The sequence below is a fragment of the Thamnophis sirtalis genome, unplaced genomic scaffold (genome assembly GCF_051295495.1).
Source record: "Thamnophis sirtalis isolate CommonGarterSnake01/CBP01778 unplaced genomic scaffold, rThaSir2_p1.2 scaffold_4, whole genome shotgun sequence".
Taxonomy (NCBI): domain Eukaryota; kingdom Metazoa; phylum Chordata; class Lepidosauria; order Squamata; family Natricidae; genus Thamnophis; species Thamnophis sirtalis.
This window is the reverse complement of record NW_028261384.1, coordinates 83,875,441-83,897,609: the sequence shown is the minus strand read 5'-3', so window position 1 is coordinate 83,897,609 and position 22,169 is coordinate 83,875,441.

Genomic DNA, 22,169 nt, shown 5'->3' with positions numbered 1-22,169 from the left:
TACATGCTCTTTTCTTTTCTCTCTCTGTGGCTGTAATTTGCATTTTACTTGGAAGCAAAAGCACAACTAACAAATATTTGCTAATCTAAGCCAATGTTTGCTCAGACAGATTCTTCCCCCTTGACTCTCAGAATCTGTTTTAGATGGTGGCTGGAAGACATTTTTGTCCCTATAGGCTGGCTAGTGATATTAGCAATCTGTCTCCTTTCCATTTCTAATTAAATGGGTACAGGACACTGTGGGGAAGAGAGAAGAGTTACAACCTTCTCTATAGTGAAGCTATAATAAATGAGAATTAGTAAGTTACCATCTGTACGATGCCACTTATTCCATCCTTACCTGGGGATGAGAGGCAGGGGAAGCATACAAATTTTAGTTTGAAAAGCAGAATATTCCAAACCAACCTAGTTTTTCTGGAGGTGATTTTTTTTCTAGTTTTTATGTTTAATTTGATCCAAAATGAAGATATGATTCAAATGAGCATTGTTTTAGGAAAACAGGATTTCACAACTCTACTTTCAAGCAAACTTGTAATATATTCTCCATGTTTTAGATTCTCTTGCACATTCCACTTATTTTGAAAAAAATTAAAAGTAGACAATTTAAACCCTGGGGATGAGGATCTTACTTATTTCTCATTTCTCTCTCTCTCTGCCGAAAATGAAGGTTTGCTACAAAAGTCAAAAATAATAACAACAAAAAAGCTTATTTCAACATGTAAAAAAGAAGAAAAGGAAAAAAGTCAAGGTCCCTTAATGGGAGAAAATGGCAAGAAAACAGTCGGGAGAAAGCAGAACTGTTTAACTAATTTTTTGCATCTGTCTTTACACAAAAGGAAAAAAACCAGATCAACCTATAAAATATATTGTAAAATGCAAATTAGGAATGCAAATCAAAATAAGCAAGAAAATGGTAAGAGAACACTACCCACTCTAGAAAAGTTCTAATAACCAGGAAAAGATGGATTACACCCCAATGTTCTAAAGGAATTGGCAAATGAGATCTCAGAAGCACTGAATGATATCTTTCAAAGATCCTGGAGCATCAGAGAACTACCAGATGATTGGAAAAGGGCTGATATAGTACACATCTACAAAAAGGGGGGGGAATGGATTTAGGAAACTACAGACCTAACAACCTGACATCAACATCTGGAAAGATTCTGGAAAAGATAATCAAGCAACAAATCTGCAAAAACCTAAAGCAAACAAAATCATAAGCAGAAGCCTACATGGATTTGTCAAAAGCAGATCATGCCAGAAAAAAAAGCTTATTGCATTATTTGACAAAGCTACAAAATAAGCAAACCAATGAAATGCTATGGATATAATTTACTTGGACTTCAGTTACGCCTTTGATAAAGTTGACCACAGCCTATTACTTGATACTCAGGTGTGCAGTCCTTTATGGAACTTCATCTACATAAAGAAGTATGCAGGGGGTACCCAAAAGCTCTGTCTTAGTACTCTTCAATATATTCATCAATGACTTAAATGAGAGGAACTCACCAAATTTGCAGATGACACCAAGCTGGCATGAATAGCCAGTATTCCAGAAGGCAACTTAGAACTTCACCATCTTCAATCCGACCTAAGTGTAATACATAAAATTATCTGCTGCAATGTCTTACTGTCAATGAATACTTCAGCTTCAACCATAATATCAGGTGAGCACACAATAGATACAAACTTACGGTAAACCACTCCAAACTTGATTGCATAAAATACGACTTCAGTAACAACGTTGTGAATGTCTGGAATGCACTACCTGACACTGTGGTTTCTTCCCCAAACCCCCAAAACTTCAACTTTAGACTGTCTATCGTCAACCTCACCCCATTCCTAAGAGGTTTTTAAGGGACATGCATAAGTGCACCAGCATGCCTACCATTCCTGTCCTAATATTCCCTTGTATTCATATTCATTGCATGTATTCATAATCATGTTTATACTTATATCTGTTATCGAATTCATACTTGATGATAATAAATAAATAAATAAATAAATAAATAAATAAACAAATAAGGCTCAAGATACAGAAAGATCTTGACAGACTTGAACATTGGAACCTATCTAAGAAATTAAATGGTGAGAAAAGTAAGGTTTTACATTTAGGAAGAAAAACCAAATGCACAAGTGATACTTGGTTCAACAGTAACTGTGAGAGGGACCTTGGAGTCCTAGAGGACAACCATTTGAATATGAGCCAGCAGTGTGATGCAATTGCCAAAAATGCCAACACAGTCCTTGGCTGTATTAATAGAGGGACAGAATCAAAATCATGTGAAGTGTTAATACCACTTTATGCATTGGAAAGACCACATCTGAAATATTGCATCCAGTTTTTGTTGCCACAATATAAAAAAGATGCTGAGACTCTAGCAAGAGGGCAGAGAAGAGCAACAAAGACTGAAGGCTAAAAACATATGAAGAACGATTGCAAGAATTGCAATCTAGTGAAAAGAAGAATTAAGGGTGATATGATAATACTGTTCCAATATTTGAAGGACTGCCAGAAAGAAGGAGGTGAACCAATTTTCAGAAGCACCAGAAGGCAGGACAAGAAGTAGAATGGAAATTAACCAGGAGAGACACTACCTAGAACTAAGGAGAAATTTCCTGACAGAATAATTAATCACTGAAACGGGTTGCCTCCAGAAGTTGTGGGTGCTCCAATACTGTATATTTTAAAGAAGAGATTGAATAACTATTTGTCTGAAATGGTTCTGCTTGAGTAGGGAGTTGAAGTAGAAGACCTCGAAGGTCCCTTCCAATTCTATTATTTTGTAAACACTAGTTGTTCAACTATATCTTACAATTAAGTTTTAAGCTTAGAAGAATAAAGTAGAAAACCATTAGATCAGGGGTGCGTTTCAAAACTTTTTATTACCGGTTCAGTGGGCATGGCTGGGGGGGGGCATGTGACTGAGTGAGCTTGGCCAACTTGATGTCACTCACGCTCACTCAGTCATATGCCCCACTTTAGTCACGCCCACTGAACCGGCAAAAATGTTTGTTTTGCCAGCTGGGAAACTGGCAAAGAAGCCTCACTTTCCCCACCACCGCTGAATTGTATGTGCCCTTCCCCTACGGACTGATGAGGCAAAAGGTGAGCGAGAATCCCCCTCAGCATTTTTACCCGCCAGTTGAAAAAGTGCTGAGAGTTCACCCCCACCGCCCTGCCCACTGCTTGGAGCTCCAAGGGGAGGGGGCTGCAATGCCAGCAGCTTGGTGAGATGCTGGCCAGGGGGAGGGGGACTAGGCTAGAGCAAATGCTTACCTGTATGTAGGCTGGAAGCAGTTCTGTGGATGCATGTGGCAAAGCCGAGGCAGGGTAAGCATTGGAGCAGGCCGGTTCAGAGGCATGGCCAGCCAGCCATCACCACCGGTTTGGTGACACATTCCCAATTACCACTACCGCTTCTCCTGAACTGGTTCTAAATGGGAGCAACCAACCACTGCACTAGATGTGTAGCACAATTTGTTTTAATATATTTGGAGAGAGAGGGAAGGAAAGATGGAAAGCCACATTCTTCTTTATTTTTAAAAAATCAATATACAAAATAAGTTATTATATCTGGCCCCTTCATAAATTTACAGTGAGCACTTATTTTTCAGCCTCTTCTTTCCTCATCCCTAGTTTCATTCTTTCAAGCTCTCCTTCCAGTTTCTGTGTTTATTTCAAGATAGATTTTATTACAAATATTGACAACTTTATTACAAATATTGACAACTGCACAACAACATAATACATTGCTGTAGGTTTTGGTGAAATAGGGTAGATTTTGGGTTGTATGTTTCTGTCAGGACAAGTAAGCACTGCATAAAATTGAGTGTACAACTCTGTTGTTGTAATCTTTCTGTCATATTGGTCTTCTGTAGGTGGGAAGGGGAAGGAGGACTAGAAATCCCAAGCTGAACATGACATTAATAGAATTGGGAACTCTATCAGAAGCATAAAATAATCACTTGTTAAGTTAACTGTGGTAAACCATGTAGTCATGCTTTACACCAGTGAGTCTCAACCTTCCTAATGCTATGACCCTTTAATACAGTTCCTTATGTTGTGGTGACCCCTAACCATAAGATATTTTATGTTTTCCATATTTTTTCAAAAATATGTGTTTTCCAATGGTCTTAGGCGACCCCTCTGAAAGGGTCGTTCAACCCCCAAAGGGTTCCAGACCCACAGGTTGAGAACCATTGCTTTAGACAAAGGTCTTTTTTACTAACATTATAACTATAGGATTTATATCTCATTTTGATTTTAGGAATCACTGTCATCTTTGTCATTTGTATACATTAGATCTCAAAATTACTATGATTCTTACACATTCACTGTATCTCCCGCTTTCAATTTCACCACTCAAGCTTTTAAGTCAGATTTTTAAGGTTGTCCTCTAAGTATTTACACAATAATTTTTCCTCCCTTGGAAATAATCTTTTTTTCAGTATCTCAAGGAAAGAAAAATGCTTGCTTTGCTGCAATGGATTTATCTATATAAATACCTGTATGAAGATTTGTATAAAGATTCCTATAAATATGTGAACACAGTTTTGTTAGTTGCAGCACTTGTTAAGCTAATTATGCTAAACCTTCTGCTAAACTATAAATCACATTTTCATGACCTGTATTGATGCTCTGTGAGATAAAGCAAATTCTTCCAGCACTAGTATTCTTAAATGAAATGGATTGAGATAAACTCAACAATTCATAATTTACACAGTATTTGGATTCACAAAGATTAGATACAGAATTACTGCTATAGGAAGCTCCCATACTCTACATACATTTTCAGTCTGGGGGAACATGAAAACATTTATAAGGTATAGATGTACTAGAAGATGTTTCATGTAGATTTATATGCAAATTATAGTGCCTAAATAACTTGAAAGTATTTTGCATAAGTATTAGAAATTCAGCCATAGTCATATTTGGTGCCGTAGAATACTATTTCAATGCTCATTAATCTTTTATAAATAATATGGTGTTTGAGAAGTCCTTGGTGATCTCCGAGCTTACTTATTTTCTTGCAGATGTTTCATTAACCAATCTAGGTCAGAAGACATGAGGAAAAATCTATAATTTGACAACATATAGACAGATTTAACTATAGTTTTAATTGGGAAAATGTGACCATCCTAAATCAAGCCAAGTCCAAAAACGGCAAGGAATTTCTAGATGCCTGGCACTCTTACCCAAAGATGGTATTTAGCAATTTCTGACCAGTTCTGGAGAAACGGTAGTGGAATTTTTGAGTAGTCTGGAGAACCGGTAAATACCACCTCTGACTGGCCCCACCCTCATCAATTATCTGCCTTTTGAGTCCCAGCTGATCAGGAGGAAATGGGGATTTTTCAGTAGCCTTCCCTGGAGTGGGGTGGGAATGCAGATTTTACAGTATCCTTCCTCTGCCATGCCCACCAATCTATGCCATGCCATGCCATGCCTATCAAGCCATGCCCACAGAACTGGTAGTAAAAAAAATTGAATCCCACTGGTAAATATGGTATTCTTAATTATTTCATTTCCCTAAAGGATACATATTCATAACAGTACAAAAGGTTAGTCGAGTATTACTAGAAAGTTTATAGATATTGCCATGACCCTCACTATTCAAATTTCCATACAGGATTTTCCCTACAGAAGAGGTTGTTATTGAAAAGGAGTAGTTCTAAAAATAATGCAGAAAATGAGATCTTTCATATTCACCGCAATCTTTATAAAACCACTTTGCATTTTCTTCCTGTATAATGATATTTACTTCTAATTGCTTTTTTTTTCATCTGTGGAACATCTCTCATTTGCATTGGTCAACAATAGTTTATAAAGTTTCAGAACATGTGCCAGAAGCTTTGATAATCTGGGGAATCCCACTGAGAAAACCAGGCTGTGCACGCAATTCATGGGCATCTTATCCAGAAATTACAATTACGAATAGCACATTTTAGAAAGGTTTTTCTCTGTAATAATCTTTGAGGATATCTTTGAGAGAGGAGGAGGTGGTGGAAGCTAGGAAATTGTTAGGCATGAGGTAGTTTAACTTACAGAAGGCATGGGGAAAATGATAAATATCTCAGAAGTCTCTCCCTCTTTTCTTGGATTGTAAAGATAAAGGAAGAGGACATGTACTTTGAGTCTTTCAAGATTCTATTACTATAATCAATGAAGGTAATGTTAGTACTCATGGTTTGTGCTTTTTATCGCAATGGACTATTTAGGACCCCCCAAAACACCACTTCAATTACAATAGACATCACCTGGTTAAAGTGAATATAGCAATTTTCTGTGTTTTTATTGTTTCATGTATCCTTTCCAAGTTATATTTTAAAATATCATTTTTTTAAAAAAAATCCAAGAAATGGAAAATGTACCATATTGTACTGAAAATGAATAATAAATAGTCTAATTATTTTGAATTATTAATATGAAATTAATTATATAACCTGGGAAATGTGGATTGATTTTCATGTTAGAAAAAAATTAATTTAATCATTGTAAAATTGTATCCTACAAATTATGTCGAACAACATAAATAATCACTGGTATATCAGTTCACAAAGAAAAAATAAAAGATGGATTAAGATTTACCTAAACAGAGGGCAAATGAATTACTTAAGAATATAACAGTTGTAGTTCAGCTTAGTAGTTAATTTTACCAGATCAAAAACTCTGCAATTTTGATGATATTTTTGATCCTCTATTTTGAAGATCGAGGATTGAAGGGAAGACGTGAGAGGGAAGACACTGAAAAATATTTTTTTTTCAAGAGAGATGTAACTCTTCCACAAGGTTCTCATAAATATAACATTAGTATTCTGGCTATAATTCAAAAACCTTCATTCATGAAGTGCTCAGATTTAGATAATTTCCAAGTAAGTTTTCTGGTTAACGTATGTCCAATTTATAAAGATTTTAGCAGAAAAATCATTCCACTTGATTTATAATAACATTTTGCAATTTCCTCACTCACAGTGGCAATAACTGGATTCCCTTTCTTCCTAGAAATTTTTGGAATATTTGAGTCTCCATTAACATGACAATCATGAATTTGCATAACTTTTTGTATTTTCTATTTTAAATTATAATTCCAGTATGAATCACATCTGTTTGCACTGGCGGTTACAGTATGGCAACCAGAAAAATAACACTGAGAATGGAAGTGCATCTTATTTTTTAAGTGACTATAATAAAGATGAAATCAAGTCACAGTGACAAAGCTGAAAATTGGGCAGAATATGAGAAGTTTAGTTTAGTTTAGTTTTGGTTTATTTGTATGCCGCCCTTCTCCAGGAGGGACTCAGGGCGGCGAACAACTCAAAGGGGAAAGGGAACATAAACAACAGTACACATAATTAAAATACACGAAAATCACACAGCCATACCAGTCGAGAGGGGAGGGGAACTCATCAACCCCAGGCCTGCCGGCACAGCCAGGTTTTGACGGCTTTCCGGAAGGCCTGGAGAGAGGTGAGGGTCCGGATCTCCGTGGGGAGTTCATTCCAAAGGGCCGGAGCTGCTACAGAAAAGGCCCTCCCCCGGGTAGTAGCCAGATGGCATTGGCTGGTGGACGGAACCCGGAGGAGGCCGACCCTGTGAGATCTGACGGGTCTTTGGGAGGTAATTGGCAGCAGGCGGTCTCTCAAGTACCCAGGTCCAATACCATGAAGGGCTTTATAAGTTACGACTAGCACTTTGAAGCGTACCGGAGACTGATCGGTAGCCAGTGCAGCTCGCGGAGGATAGGTCTAACGTGGGTGTACCGAGGTGCACCCACAATCGCTTGCGCGGCTGCATTCTGGATGAGTTGAAGTCTCCAAATACTCTTCAAAGGCTGGCCCATGTAGAGCGCATTGCAGTAGTCCAGTCTTGAGGTCACGAGGGTGTGAGTGACTGTTGCGAGTGCCTCCCGGTTCAGGTAGGGGCGCAACTGGTGCATCAGGCGAACCTGGGCAAATGTCCCCCTGGTCACAGCCGACAGATGATGTTCTAAAGTCAGCTGTGGATCCAGGAGGACTCCCAAGTTGCGTGCCCTGTCTGAGGGGCGTAAATTTTCACCCCCCAGCCTGAATGATGGAATACTGGCCAAATTCTTGGGAGGAAAACACAACAGCCACTCGGTCTTGTCTGGATTGAGTACAAGCTTGTTAACCCCCATCCAGACCCTGACAGCCTCCAGGCACTGGCACATCATGTCAACCGCCTCACTGAGTTGGCACGGGGCGCACAGATACAGCTGAGTATTGTCTGCATATTGATGGTATTTGATCCCGTGCCGTCGAATGATCTCACCCAGTGGCTTCATGTAGATATTAAACAGAAGGGGGGATAGGACCAAACCCTGAGGAACCCCATATTTCAGGGGCCTAGGGGTCGACCTCTCTCCCCCAACTAACACCGACTGCGACCTGTCCGAGAGGTAGGAGGAGAACCACCGAAAAATGGTGCCGCCCACTCCCACCTCTCGTAACCGTCGCAGAAGGATACCATGGTCGATGGTATCGAAGGAAACTAACTGAAAGTCACAAGAAATCCTATGATCATATCTAGCTGGAAGATGAATCAGGAATTTATGTAGTTTTCTCAGTAATAAAATGGCTGACTGTTGAAACTCAGTAACTGAATGTGTCTTAATTTTAATGGTCCTCTAATGTTGATGGTCCTCTAATGTTGAAGACTGGAGAAGTCAAAATAGCAGTGTAGGAGAGAGTGCTAAAGATAGTTTTCCAGACAGGAATATCATTATTTCTGGTGGCGCAGTGGTTAGACTGCAGTGTTGCAGGCTAACTCTGCCCACAGTCTGGAGTTTGATTCTGACAGGGCTTGAGGTTGATTCAGCCTCCCATTCTTCCAAAATCAGTAAAATGAGGAACCAGATTTTTGAGAGCAATATGCTGACACTATAAACTAATTAGAGACAGATGTAAAGCACAATAGGGATATATAAGTCTAACTGCTACTGCTATTATGCCAACATATAAAATACAAAATATGGTGTTTGTTAAGCTGTGGGAAAGACAGAAAATACTTGTTTTGGATTCAAACTGTAGTGGGTATAAGAAAGAACTGTACTTTCCTATAGCAGAGTGTATATACATTGCCTAATTATGTAATAAAAATCTCAAGATCTAGATGTGCCAGGTAGAGTCTGGGTAGTTTATGCTAAGCCAGAACGGACATAAGCACAAAAATCTAAAGATCAACTTGACCATGAAAATAAGGTTGTAATCCAGGAAACGTGTCATGTGAAGAAGACCTTGACAATAACAGTCTATTGGATACATTTTATCATCAAAGAGTTGTGAATCAGCAATGTAAAGGCATGACAGAAAAAAGGCTTCTACATTAGGATTCCACATGAACACTAATGTCATTTTCAAAAACCTCTGTTGCAAAATCTAAAGATAAGGCACTTTAAATGAAATTGTTGAAATATTCAATAAAAGAGCTTGGACCCTAAAACATATAAAAGCATCATTATACTCCTTGACAATATGCAACCTAACAGCCATATAGTAAGTTTTATTCTTTATAGCTTTCACTACAATGACACACCAAACTGAATGGCTGTAGTCATCCAGATGTAGTCTGCTCAGTAATAAAATGGCTGACTGCTGAAACTCAGTGTCCAAATTTTAGTTCTCCTGATGGCCCTCTCATGTTGTTGACTGGAGAAGAAAAAGTAGCAGTGCAGGACACAGATCAAGAGCAGAGCTAGAAGTTGACATAAATAGTCTCCTGTTTCCTTCTGAATAAATTGCACCAGCAATTTATTCTTCCTTTTTCTTTGGAGGGGAGGTGGGAGGGTGGAAGGGGTTTAGTATAAAGAATTGTAAAACAGTCCGTTATGATTTTATTTCCAGTCCAAAACAATGTGTCAAGTGGTGACCAGATCAGGTGATTCCAGTTTGATTAGCAGTTATACAATGAATGTTTGTACTATAATAAGGATATTTTTCCTCTAAGTTCTAGGAGGGAAGATATGGAAATAAATGTCAATCAGTGAAGAGAAATGTGCTGGCAGCCTAAGGCTTTTTCACTCTGCACACATATTTTGAAATTTGAATCCCATCCTTTTCAGTCAATGAGAAAAAGGCAAAATCCATATAGGCATTGTATTTTATTTTTATTTATTTATTTATTCATTTATTTATCAAATTTATATAGTCATCCATCTCACAATCATTGAGTCTGGGCAGCATATAATAAATCAATTAAACAATCTTGCACAAATATTTAAAACAATTAAATATAAATAAGATTGTAGGAAAAAATCTCAGAATCTAATACATGGTACTGATGAAACAAGGCTATATTATGGCATGAATTAAAAGGAAAAACAGGAAGCAGGAAAGTGCAGAGCCTGCCTGGTAAAGATAAGAGGGAAAACATGCAAAGCCTGTATCAATACTGAATAGTTAAAGGCTGATAACAGAACTGACCGCCAGGCATACCATGCATACCACATAAGGCACATAATTAAGGAATAGGGATGTTATGGAGCCAATAGAGTGCCTGTTAGATAACTCCTATAGTGCCCATTAGTTAATACTTAGAAATGGGAATGGTGTGGAGTCAATAGAATGTTATTTAACTCCTGAAGTGCTTATTGGACAATACATCTATATCCCGCCTTGAAAAATTGTATTAAAACTTGCTGAATCCTTTGTTCTGGATCCTGGCATTTTGGTGTCTTTGACCCCTTTTGCTAAAGTGCTTCAGTTAAAAAAAAATCAATCCTGCACCTCTTGTCTGGTCTAGTCTGGCAGCACGGTTGCGGTTGGGGAACGGCAGACTGCTGAAGGAAAGAAGGCACAGGCAGCGAGGCATGGCAGACCTGTGCGATGTGGCCTTTCTTGCCCTTGAAGGGGCATGCAGAGTGGGTGTGTCTGCCGCTGCAGCCCACACAAGCAGACAAGGCCTGGCCGGCCGGCAGCGGGGAGGCCGCCTAGGTTGAGCACGGAGTTGAGCCACTTGCTCGTAGTTGGGCTCCACTAGCGGCACTAGCTCGTCAACGAGGCAGGCATGAGCAGCCGGAGGAGGTCCAGGAGGAGGGAGAGAAGGAGGGAGCAGAGGAGGCAGAGGGAGAGGCTGTAGCCACTGCATGTCAGCCATGGACTGCTCCGAGAGCTCGGCGGCTCTGGCTTCGTCCCCGGCCTGCTGCAAGGTGATCTCCGGGTGTGCCAGGAGACAACGTCTGAGGCGAATGTCTTTGACGCCATAGACAAATTGTTCCACAAGGTTGTCTTCCAAGTCCCCAAAGTCACATTGAATCGCCGCTATGCGTAAGGATTGCAGAAATTGGCTGATCGATTCCGCCGGTTTCTGAACGCATTGGCGAAAAGCGTAGTGGCGGGCAATTCGCAATGGGGTGGGAGCGTAATGATTCTTTAGTTTGGCCATCAGCGTCTCCCAGCTGAGTTGGTAAACTGGCTGCGGAGAAGCCAGGGCCCTCGCGGAGGTGAACATGGCCGGGCCATAGCAGCTGAAGAAGAAACTGCACTTCTCTTCCGGTGGCAGGTTATGATTTTTTGAGGCTATGAGGTAGCACTCAAAGCGCTCGAGGAACCCAGCCCACGACTCGCCGGAGGTTCCAAATGGGGCAAAGGGTGGCAGAGCTGCCATCTCTAGGTCGCAACCATGTAACAGACCATCAAATACTGTCCTACCAATCCTTCTCTTTGATAGGCTAGACATACCTAGCTTCCTCAACCATTCATCATATTATTTAGCCTTCAAAACATTTATCATATTTGTTGCTCTTTTCTGCACCCTTTCCAAAGTCTTAACATCTTTTTTGTATTAGGGTGCCATATTCTAGGTGTAGTCTCACCAGTACAGTGTAAAGATGTATTATCACTTCTCATCTTGATGCTATTCCTCTGTTGATGCAGCCTGGAACTGCATTTTTTTGGCAGCCACAGAACACTGCTGGCTCATACTTAAGTGGTGGCCTACCAAGACACCTAGATCCCTCTCATAGTTGTTACTGATCAGCCAGATAGTGCCTATTCTACATCTGTGTATTTGGGTTTTTCTGTCTAAGTTTAGGACCTTACTTTTCTTACCACTGAACTGCATCTTGTTGGAGAGAATCCAATGCTCAAGTCTATCAAGATCCTTCTGAATCTTAAGTCTATCTTCCACAGTGTTAGCAATTCTCTCCAGCTTGGTGTCATCTGCAAATTTGATGAAGTTCTCTTATATCCTCTCATCTAGATAATTTATGATGATGTTGAAGAGTACTGGACTTAAGACAGAACCTTGAGGTACCCCTCTACATACTTCCTTGCACGTAGATGCAGTTCCATTAATGACTACATGTTGAGTGTGACTAGTTGGCCAGTTACGAATCCGTTTGGTGGTGATGGATCTAACCCACCTTTTTCTACATTACCAAGAAATTGGTTGTAGTCTACTTTGTCAAATGCTTTGCTAAAGTCCAAATATACTATATCCATAGCATTTTACTGATCCACTAATTTAGTTACTTTATCAAATAACTCGGGTAAATTTAGTTTCTTTATAATTATAATTTAATTTGTTGTCAGTATTAAAACAAGACTAGTTCCAATGTACAGGAGTTAGAGCAGCGGTTCTCAGGCTGTGGGTCAGGACCCCTTTGTGGGGGGTCAAACAACCCTTTCAGAGGGGTCGCCTAAGACTATCAGAAAACACATATTTTTGAAAAAATACGAAAAACATAAAATAAGTTTATGGTTGGGGGTCACCACAACATGAGGAACTGGGTTGCGGCATTAGGAAGGTTGAGACCCACTGAATTAGAGTAATTTACCCTGAATAATGTGGATAGCTTGTATATCACTTGCATCATTAATTATTTAAACCATGTTTTCCATCATTGCAAACAATTGAATGGCTTCAGCCAACTCATGTAATAACATTCATCATTTAATTTGAACTGTGAACAGAGGAGATTAAAAGTTGCACTGTGAATGTTGAGGGGTTTTTACATTTGTATGATGAAGGGTATATGTGAACAGCTGCTACTCAATTGAATATGCCATAGATCATTTCTGAAGTCAGGTCATTAGGATAAATGGTTAATTAAAGGAGTGATGAACAAAGCATTTTCAATATTCATTAAACTCCAAAGCATATTAAGACAGGATTTTTCAGGTAATGATTCTCCAGTCTCAATGCTTTTTCTAAAGTTCTAGAGGCTTCTGCATTGAAGATTAAGCCCTATTTAAATATTATACTTACTGATTATCTTATACATAAGAATGGATAATGAAGAGTACATCAAGTAGTACCGTATTTCCCCTAAAATAAAACTCACCACTGAAAAGTCCTATCGTGTTTTTGAATGCATGCACTCAAATTAAGCCCTATCCCCAAAATTAGCCCTAATTAAGACCCCACCCACCCTAGAGTACAGGGGTGGGCTAAGGTAAAAATTAAGCTAGGGTGGGGATTGGGGGTGGAGCTGCCCTACTTATCAGGCCTCGCACACCCTGACACCTGCCTCTCCTTCTTTTGTGGCCCCTTCTTCTGAGGCTGCTTCTTCTGCAGCCCACTTCTTCTGTGTCTGCTTGCCACCGCTTGCACGTGTCACCCCGGTCTCCTTTTCACCATCAGAGGCTTCCAGGAAGCCTTCTGCAGCTGAGAAATGGGGTCCAGATCAATCCAGAGTTCTGTTATCAGCTGCAGAAGGTTTTCCGGAAGACATCTGAAGCCAATAAAAGAGCTCCGGATTGATCCAGAGCTCTGTTATTGCCTGAGAGGGTTCTCTGGAAAGCATCTGAAGGTAAAATGGAAGCCAGGGGGTGCCACATGTGTCAATCTGGAGCCCTTTCTCAGCTGCAGAGAGCTTTTGGAATCCTCTGGTGGTGAAACAGAGGTCAGAAGCGACACCTGCAAGCCACCGCAAGCTGCTGCAGAAGTGAGCTGGCAGTGGGTCCTGCTGGGCAGGGCTGTCAGTGTCCCTGCCTCAAGGTGAGTCAATAATTAGACCCAACTGAAAAGAACCCCTAGCCATTTTTTCAGTGGTCAAAAGAAAATAAGACCCGGTCTTATTTTCAGGATGTAAAGCTGAGTATTAGAAACAGCCAAATTTATCAATTTTTATTCGGTGACTCATTAATTATAAGTTATATCTAATATTATTTTTAGTCTATGTAAAAGTTTCAGATTTGGAAAAAGTTTATTTATTTTCACTTAAAAACAATTGCAATATAACCAGAACAACTTCATGAAACTTGAAATGAAATGTTTAGAGCTCAAAATGTTTCAAATTCAAAATGTTTTGAACATCCTTATTTTACTTTCTTTTTGCACTGTTTTATAAATTTGGCAGAAAAACGCTATGTAGTTGATTCATTGCAATGTGTAAAAAAAAATTATTCTAAGCAAAAATAATGTGGTAAATGCTTCTAAAGTAGGATCTAAACTGCTTCAGACATCTGTGAAAATAAATTCAGTAGTAAAAATAAAGTGAATTCTCATAATCTACCAGATCAAAAATCTGGGCAGAAATCTAAAACATTGCATGCAAGAAGAACAGTGGTGGGATTCAAATTTTTTTACAGCCAGTTCTCTGGACGTGGCTTGGTGGGCGTGGCATGGCTAGGTGGGCATGGCTAGGTGGGCATGGCAGGGGAAGGAAACTGTAAAATCTCCATTCCCTTCCCACTCCAGGTAAGGTTACTGCAAAATCCCCATTTCCTCCCAATCAGCTAGGGGCAGGGCCAGTCAGAGGTGGTATTTAACTGTTCTCCCAACTACTCAAAAATTCCGTTACTGGTTCTCCAGAACTGGTTAGAACCTGCTGAATACCACCACTGAAGAAGGGGCTATGAAGGTATATTACATTAATAACTACTTATAACTGGACGGAGCAAAAATAATTGTAGGAAATAATTCTAATAATTATTTAAATAATATATTTATATAAATATATATGTATGTATATGTATAATTATGATGTTTCTTAAGGATTTATTTATTTATTTATTTACTTACTTACTTACTTACTTACTTACTTACTTACTTACTTACTTACTTATTTATTTATTTATTTATTTATTTATTTATTTATTTATTTATTTATTTATTTATTTATTTATTTATTTATTTATTTATTGAATAAATGTATTTAACCACCTGACTCCAGGCTGCCTACACTGAATATTTATTGAATATTTATACATTGAATTATTTATTGAATAAATGTATCTAACCACCTGACTCTAGGGAGTTTACAACATTTAATTTTTAAAAAAGATCATCATAACTGAAAGTGTTATAAAGAAAACCCATGCCACCTTTCATGGCAGCAACAATACTTTTAAATTTCCACTTGATTGACTCAATTTCCAGTTGTAGTCCCCAGGCCATCTGATAAAACCACATATTTAGTGCTTTTCAGAAAAGGAGCAGGATGAAAGCCAATTGTATTTTGAGGAAAGTAATATTCCATAAAGAAGGAACCACCACCCAAAATGCCCTTTTTTGTGGTTCCACCAGATGACAATCCTTAATCTAGATGTAATAGTGGAGAAGCAATCCTTCAAATAACGTGGCTCCAAACCTTATAGGGCTTTAGCCATCATCTTGAATTTCACCCAGAAGTAGATTGGCAACCAGTGCAGCTCTCACAAAAAGTGACACATGTGCAAGTTTACCCTTGTGTAAAACTTTTTGTGCAACTGCGTTCTGAAGTAGCTGACATTTCCAAATACTCTTCATAGGCAGCCCTTGTAGCATTCATTACAATAGTCCAGATAGGAGGTGACCAAGGTGTGGATGACTGTGAGAACTCTAGGAATGGACATACAACATAAAGTTGTGCAAAAGCCCTCCTGGCCACAACTGCCACCTGTTTCTTGAACAGAAGTCATGAGTCCAGAGAACTTCCAGATTAAGTACCAGATCAGTCAGGGTAGTACAATCCCACCCACAACCAAAGATGGTAATACTTGAAGAGACCAGGGAACCTAATTCTGAACCACTTCATCTTCCCAGGGTTCAGTTTTAGCTTGTTCCCCATTCAGATCTCAACAGCCTCCAGGCACTGAGAAACAGTAGTCACATAATTTACCATGATCAGACAAGTACAGCTGGTTATCATTAGCACACTGATGATATCTTACTCTGTGTAGCAGATGATCTCTCCCAGCAGTTTCGTGTAGATGTCAAACAATAGCGCAGAAAATGACAAACCCTTGACAACAAAGCAAGGGCTGAGAGGTAGACATATTGCCCCTAATCAATATTGACTGAGAACAACCTCAGAGGAAGGAAATGAATCAGGACAACACAGTGTCCCCCACTTTCAACCATCTCTTCTTTGTGGCAGCCCCTCAAATATTGCAGAACTTCTATCATATCATCTCTAGTCCTTCTTTTCATTAGAGTAGACATGCCAAATTCCTGCATATGTTCTTTGTATGTTTTAGCCTCCATACAAAGAACATAGCAACGTCTTTGTTGCTGTTCTCTGAATTCTTCCCAGGGTCTCAACATCTTTTTTATATTGTGGCAATCAAAACTGGATGCAATATTCCAAGTGTGGTCCAAGTGTGGTCCAAGGCATTATAAAGTGGTAGTATCACATCTCATGATCTTTATTCTATCCGTCTATTGATGCAGGCTTTTATAGGTTTTTTTGGCAGCTGCTGACTCATATTTAAGTTACTGTCCATTAGGACTCCAAGATTCCTCTTGCAGTGATTGCTATTGAGCCAAGTTTCATCTAATCTGTATCTGTACATTTAGTTTTTTTCTTACCTAAGTGTAAAATCTCAATTTTCTCTATACTGAATTTCATTTAGTTAGATAGTGACCAGTGTTCAAGCTAACATCCATCTGGATCTTGAGCCTATCTTATATGGTGTTGGCTATTCCTGGCAATTTGGTGTCATCTGCATATTTGATGAGTTTCCCTTCTATTCCTTCATCTACATTATTTATGAAGATATTGAAAAATACTGGATTAAGACAGAACCTTGGGGTACCTCACTGCTTATTTCCCTCCAAGTAGATGTAATTGCATTAAGGATTACATTTTAAGTGCAGTTTGTCAGCCAACTAAGAATTGATCTGGTGGTGATGCTGTCTATCCCACATTTTTCTAACTTACTGAGAAATGGTTTTGTCAAGTGCCTTTCTGAAATCCAAGTAAGCTATGTTCATAGCATTTCACTGGTCCATTAATTTAATCATTTCGTCAAAGAATAAAATAAAATTTCTTTGACATGATCTTTTTAAACAAACCCACCTTGGCTTCTGGTTATAACTTTGCTTGCTTCTAGGTATTCGCCGATCTGTTGCTTCATTAATCCAGGATTTCCCCAAATATTGTCATACTGATTGGTTTGTACCATGTTTTCCCGAAAATAAGACAGGGTCTTATTTTCTTTTTACCCACAAAATATAGCTTGGGCCTTATTATGAGGGAAGGATTTATTGTTTTGGAGTTACCAAATGACTGCTCTCTTGCGAGCGGGCTCCCAAAGAGCCAGACACAGCCTCATGAGTGAACAGCTGTGTTGCGCTGTCGCAGCAGCGCAGCACAGCAGCCAGGAAGTGACCACGCTCACGAGCAGCCACCTGACAAACCCCCTTTCCAGCCGGGCACAGCGCCATTCACTGACCTAGGGGTATTGCCAAGCTACATGAGCGCCTGTTCGCTGTCGCCCAGCTCCTACGGAATGGCGCCTTTGAAATGCCAGTGAATGGCGCTCTGCATGGCTGGAGAGGGGGGTTATTTGAGTGGCTGTTTTGCTCTCGCTCACATGCCTCCCAGCCTCACGATGCCCTGGCAGAGCTCTCCCTGCAGAGCCAGGGCACCTCCGCTGCCGCCACCATCATCCCAGCATGGCTTTTTTGGCGGCTTCCAAACTGAGTCTTCTGGCAGTGGTCGCTCTGGGCATACGCTCTATGGTTGTGGGCCAACTGCTGGCAGAGTGTAAAACCATAGAGTATACGCCCAGAGCAGCCACTGCTGGAAGACTCGGTTTGGAAGCCACCAAAAAAGCCATGCTGGGATGGTGGTGCAGAGCACCATTCACTGGCATTTTGAAGGCATCAAGCCGTGGGAGCTGGGCAGTGGTGAACAGGTGCTCACGTGGCTTGGAAATACCCCTAGGTCAGTGAATGGCACGGTGCCTGGCTGGAAAGGGGGTTTGTTGGGTGGCTGCTTGTGAGCATGGTCGCTTCATGGCTGCTGTGCCGCACTGCTACGACAGTGCAACACAGCCGTTCACCCATGAGGCTGTGCCCGGCTCTTTGGGAGCCCACTCACAAGAGAGCAGCCACACGGCAACCCCCCTCTTCAGCTGGGCAAAGTGCTGCTCACCAACCTAGTGGTATCCCAAAGGTGCCAAGCAACACGATCACCTTTGCCTCCCCCCTGGTTCCCGCGGCTTGGCACCTTTGGCATACCACTAGGTTAGTGAGCGGCACTCTGCCTGGCCAGAGGTGGGGGGTTGTCCAGGGGGCTTATTTGCAGGAGAGGGCTTACATTTTTGCCCACCAGAAAAATGGGGCATGGCTTTATTATCAGGAGATTTTGTATTTTCAGAGAAACACTGTACTTTCCTGCATTTCTTCCTTTTTGAAGATGAGAATCACATCCCATCTTGTCACAGCCCTTTTTCAGTGCTCTGATAATTCCCCAGGACTCCAGGATATATAATAATATGATTCAATGCAGGAGTGATAATCACTTACCTTCCCTACCCATTCACAAATGTGAGTGCAAGTGCCATGTTCATACATGCATACGTGCTTTGTCTAAAAAGGGGGCCTAAATGAGATGCTGTACATGCGTGGACATCTATGGCATAAAATTTAAAATTTCTAAACTATGTCAGAATTTCAAAAAAAATTAAAATTACAGAAGTTCATTTAAAAATAAAAATTTTCATTTTCAAAATTCACAACAATTTAGATTTTTAAAAAATTAAACTAAAAATTCTATTCTTAAATGTAAATCTTTTAGAATAACAGAGTTGGAAGGTACCTTGGAGGCCTTCTAATCCAATCCCATTCTGGAGAAATGGCTGTCCAATCTTCTTTTAAAAAGCTCCAGTGATAAAGTACCTACAACAGATATAGTTTGTAAGACATAGATATATTAAAAATGAGAGAAAGAAAAATAAAATGTCAGCTGAAAAGAAAAAAATAGTATCTCAGCTGAATCTCATTTACTTACTGAAAGTAAATATCAGCTTGTAGTTAGTATAAATGATGATAGAATAATAATAGTTTTTAAATAATGATGATAGAATAATAATAGTTTTTAAATAATGATGATAGAATAATAATAGTTTTTAAATAATATTGAAGAGGTTTTTTTTTTAAAAAAAATGCTGCAGTCTCTATCATTTGTAATCCACAATATAAAATAGAGTGATAATCATAGATGAATAGAGCCTGCAGTGTCTTATTGTTGTTTAGGGCACAGTTTTACAATCCTCATAAAGTAGTTTATAATGCTCATAAATTTGCAGTCTTGCTGTGTAGTTATGTAAACAGCAGGGGTGGGTTGCTGCCAGTTTTATTACTGGTTTGCAACCCACGTGCAATGCACATGCGCACACGGTTCAATGTAAATTATTCTTCAGGCATGTGCAGAACAACTTACAGTGAACTGAGCATGTGCAGTCACTAAAAACCAAAATGGTGGCAGCCCAGCGGTACAAGGGAATTGGTTCGGGGGTGTTGCAGGCTTGGGACGCTGCCAGTTCTGTGACCCAGGCCTGAATTCTTCTATGGGTTCGGTCAAACCAGGCTGAACCGGGAGCAACCCACCTCTGGTAAACAGCCAGAAAGTGAACAAAAATTTGAATAAACGATCATTCTATTTAATCAAATCACTCAGGATTATTTAGTTCATATAAGGTATAAAACACAGATGAGAGATTACAATCCTTATAAATCCTTACAAATATGCAGCATTTAAGTGTGGAAAAAAGAAAAAAAATACCCTTCCAAACATATTTGCACCTAAATCATTTTGCAATCATATATTTGAAAATAATGACTGTGATTTGTCTTCTCTCTCTTTAGCATAACAAAGAAAACAGAGTGCTGACACCACACTACTGTCCAGAATAAACTTTGCATCCAAGTAAAACTTTGTTTTCCATGAAGTTTTTTCTTCTCTCCAAATTCATTCTTTTCTCTATTCCCTCACTTTTCTGTGGGTGCAATTCTGTGCTTCTTTAGGATGTTTTTTTTTTTAAGGCTTTTGAAGATATTATTTTTGGTCATCAATGAAGAGAGAGATTGTTACACCTCTGCTCCCCAATTTAGAAACTGCTATGAGTAAGCTCCACTGAAATCAATGAAAGCTGCATGTGGTCTCTGAGGATGGTTGAACTCCCAAAGGAACTTTACATTGGAATACAGGACTTGTACGCAGAATGCATCTCCCCCCACCACCAAAGAAAGCATGAAATAGATAAAGACAATTCCCTAGGTTGCCTATGCATGTAACATATAAAAAGTATGCAGCTGAGGACATATACATAATAAATAAACAATTTGAATTTCAGAAAATTATATTCTGGAGGCGTTCCCATTAGCAATTCTGTGCATGAGAGGATGGTGTATATAAAAGGCGCCTTTGTTAGGGAGAAATATAGGTGCTCTGTATGGAGAACTAGGCAGGCAGGAACTGAGGCAAGGCAGGTTGCAGTAACAAACAACCTTTATTGTAACAGCTAACAGTGCAAAGTGCATGGCAACTCCTGAACCGGCAACAATAACAGTGGCCATCTGACAGCTCTTTATATAGTAGCTGTCAGACGGCTGAACCAATCAGGAGGCTGTCTTTTCCCACTGAAAGGCTGCTCGTGTCTTAGCCAATCAGGGGAGTTCTGCAGCCGGCATGGCTTTTGACAGTATCAAAAGGACTTAACAATTGGGTTTTTATTTTTTATTAAAGCAATGGGCTGGAATCCTGCCACATCCATGAGGTTAATCAAACAGACTGAATTTCTATTGATTCACAAGCCTATTTATACTGTGTTGAAGAGGAGATTTGCCACTATGTAGTCTTTTTCCATCCTTCTCCATAAGAATTTATAATCCAGCTCGTGATGCTTGGTGCTAGGGTTTAAGTAATCTCAATGCCCAAGGGAGGGAGAGAAAGGGAGAGAAGAGGTTGATGGTAACTACTCATTAATTTTCAAGCTGTGTCGATTTATCAAGCCCAATCACATAGTTTCACAGCGGAGCACGGGTATTCAGCTAGTATTTTATAAATGACCTGAATCCCACCCACCCCATATCCTATATACGGAATGGTGGTTGTAGTTAACTCATAGATGAGGTAGATACTTGCTAATCAGCTGAAATATTAGAATGAGATGTCCCTATTTTCTTCCATGAGTCTAGAATTTGCTTATATATTTCATAAATGCCTGTTCAATATAATATTTAGTTTTCAGAACATATATTTATTTTCTTAGTAACACAATGACATATATTTATTGCCTTAGGAAGATACACACAGGGACCATGCTGTACCAAATTCGTTTATAATATACTAGCTGAATAACCGTGCTCCACTGTGAAACTATGTGATTGGGCTTGATAAATCGACACAGCTTGAAAATTAATGAGTAGTTACCATCAACCTCTTCTCTCCCTTTCTCTTCCTCAGGCTTGCCCCACAGAAGTATACCCTATCCTATCCCCCTTTCTTCCTCAGCCTGGCCCCAATGAAACCTCCCCTATCCTACCCCCTTCTCTCTCTCAGGCTGGTTCCATGGAAACCTTCTCTATCCTATTCGCTTCTCTCCCTCAGGCTTGTTCCACAAAATCCTCCTCTATCCTATCCCCTTCTCTTCCTCAGACTCCTCTCCAAACTCCCACCAGCAGGCCAGATACATCACTCGCTAATGCGCTGGCCACGTCCAGGTTTTCAGGTTGGGAGGGGGAGTAGAACATCTAACTCCTTAGCATCAGAGTGTGTTAATAATAATATATGAAATATAATGCTCTGAAGGACATTTCAAAAAATCCTTTTTTACTGAGCACCTAGAAGCCAAGAGGAACACATGTGCCAAATTTCAGGTTTGTAGGCTTTACGGTTCTGGAGATTTCATGATTCCTGCATGAGTGTTTTCATGTTTATATATATATAGTTTGGAATCCTAGTTATTATATCATTTATAATAACCTTGGAATCCTAG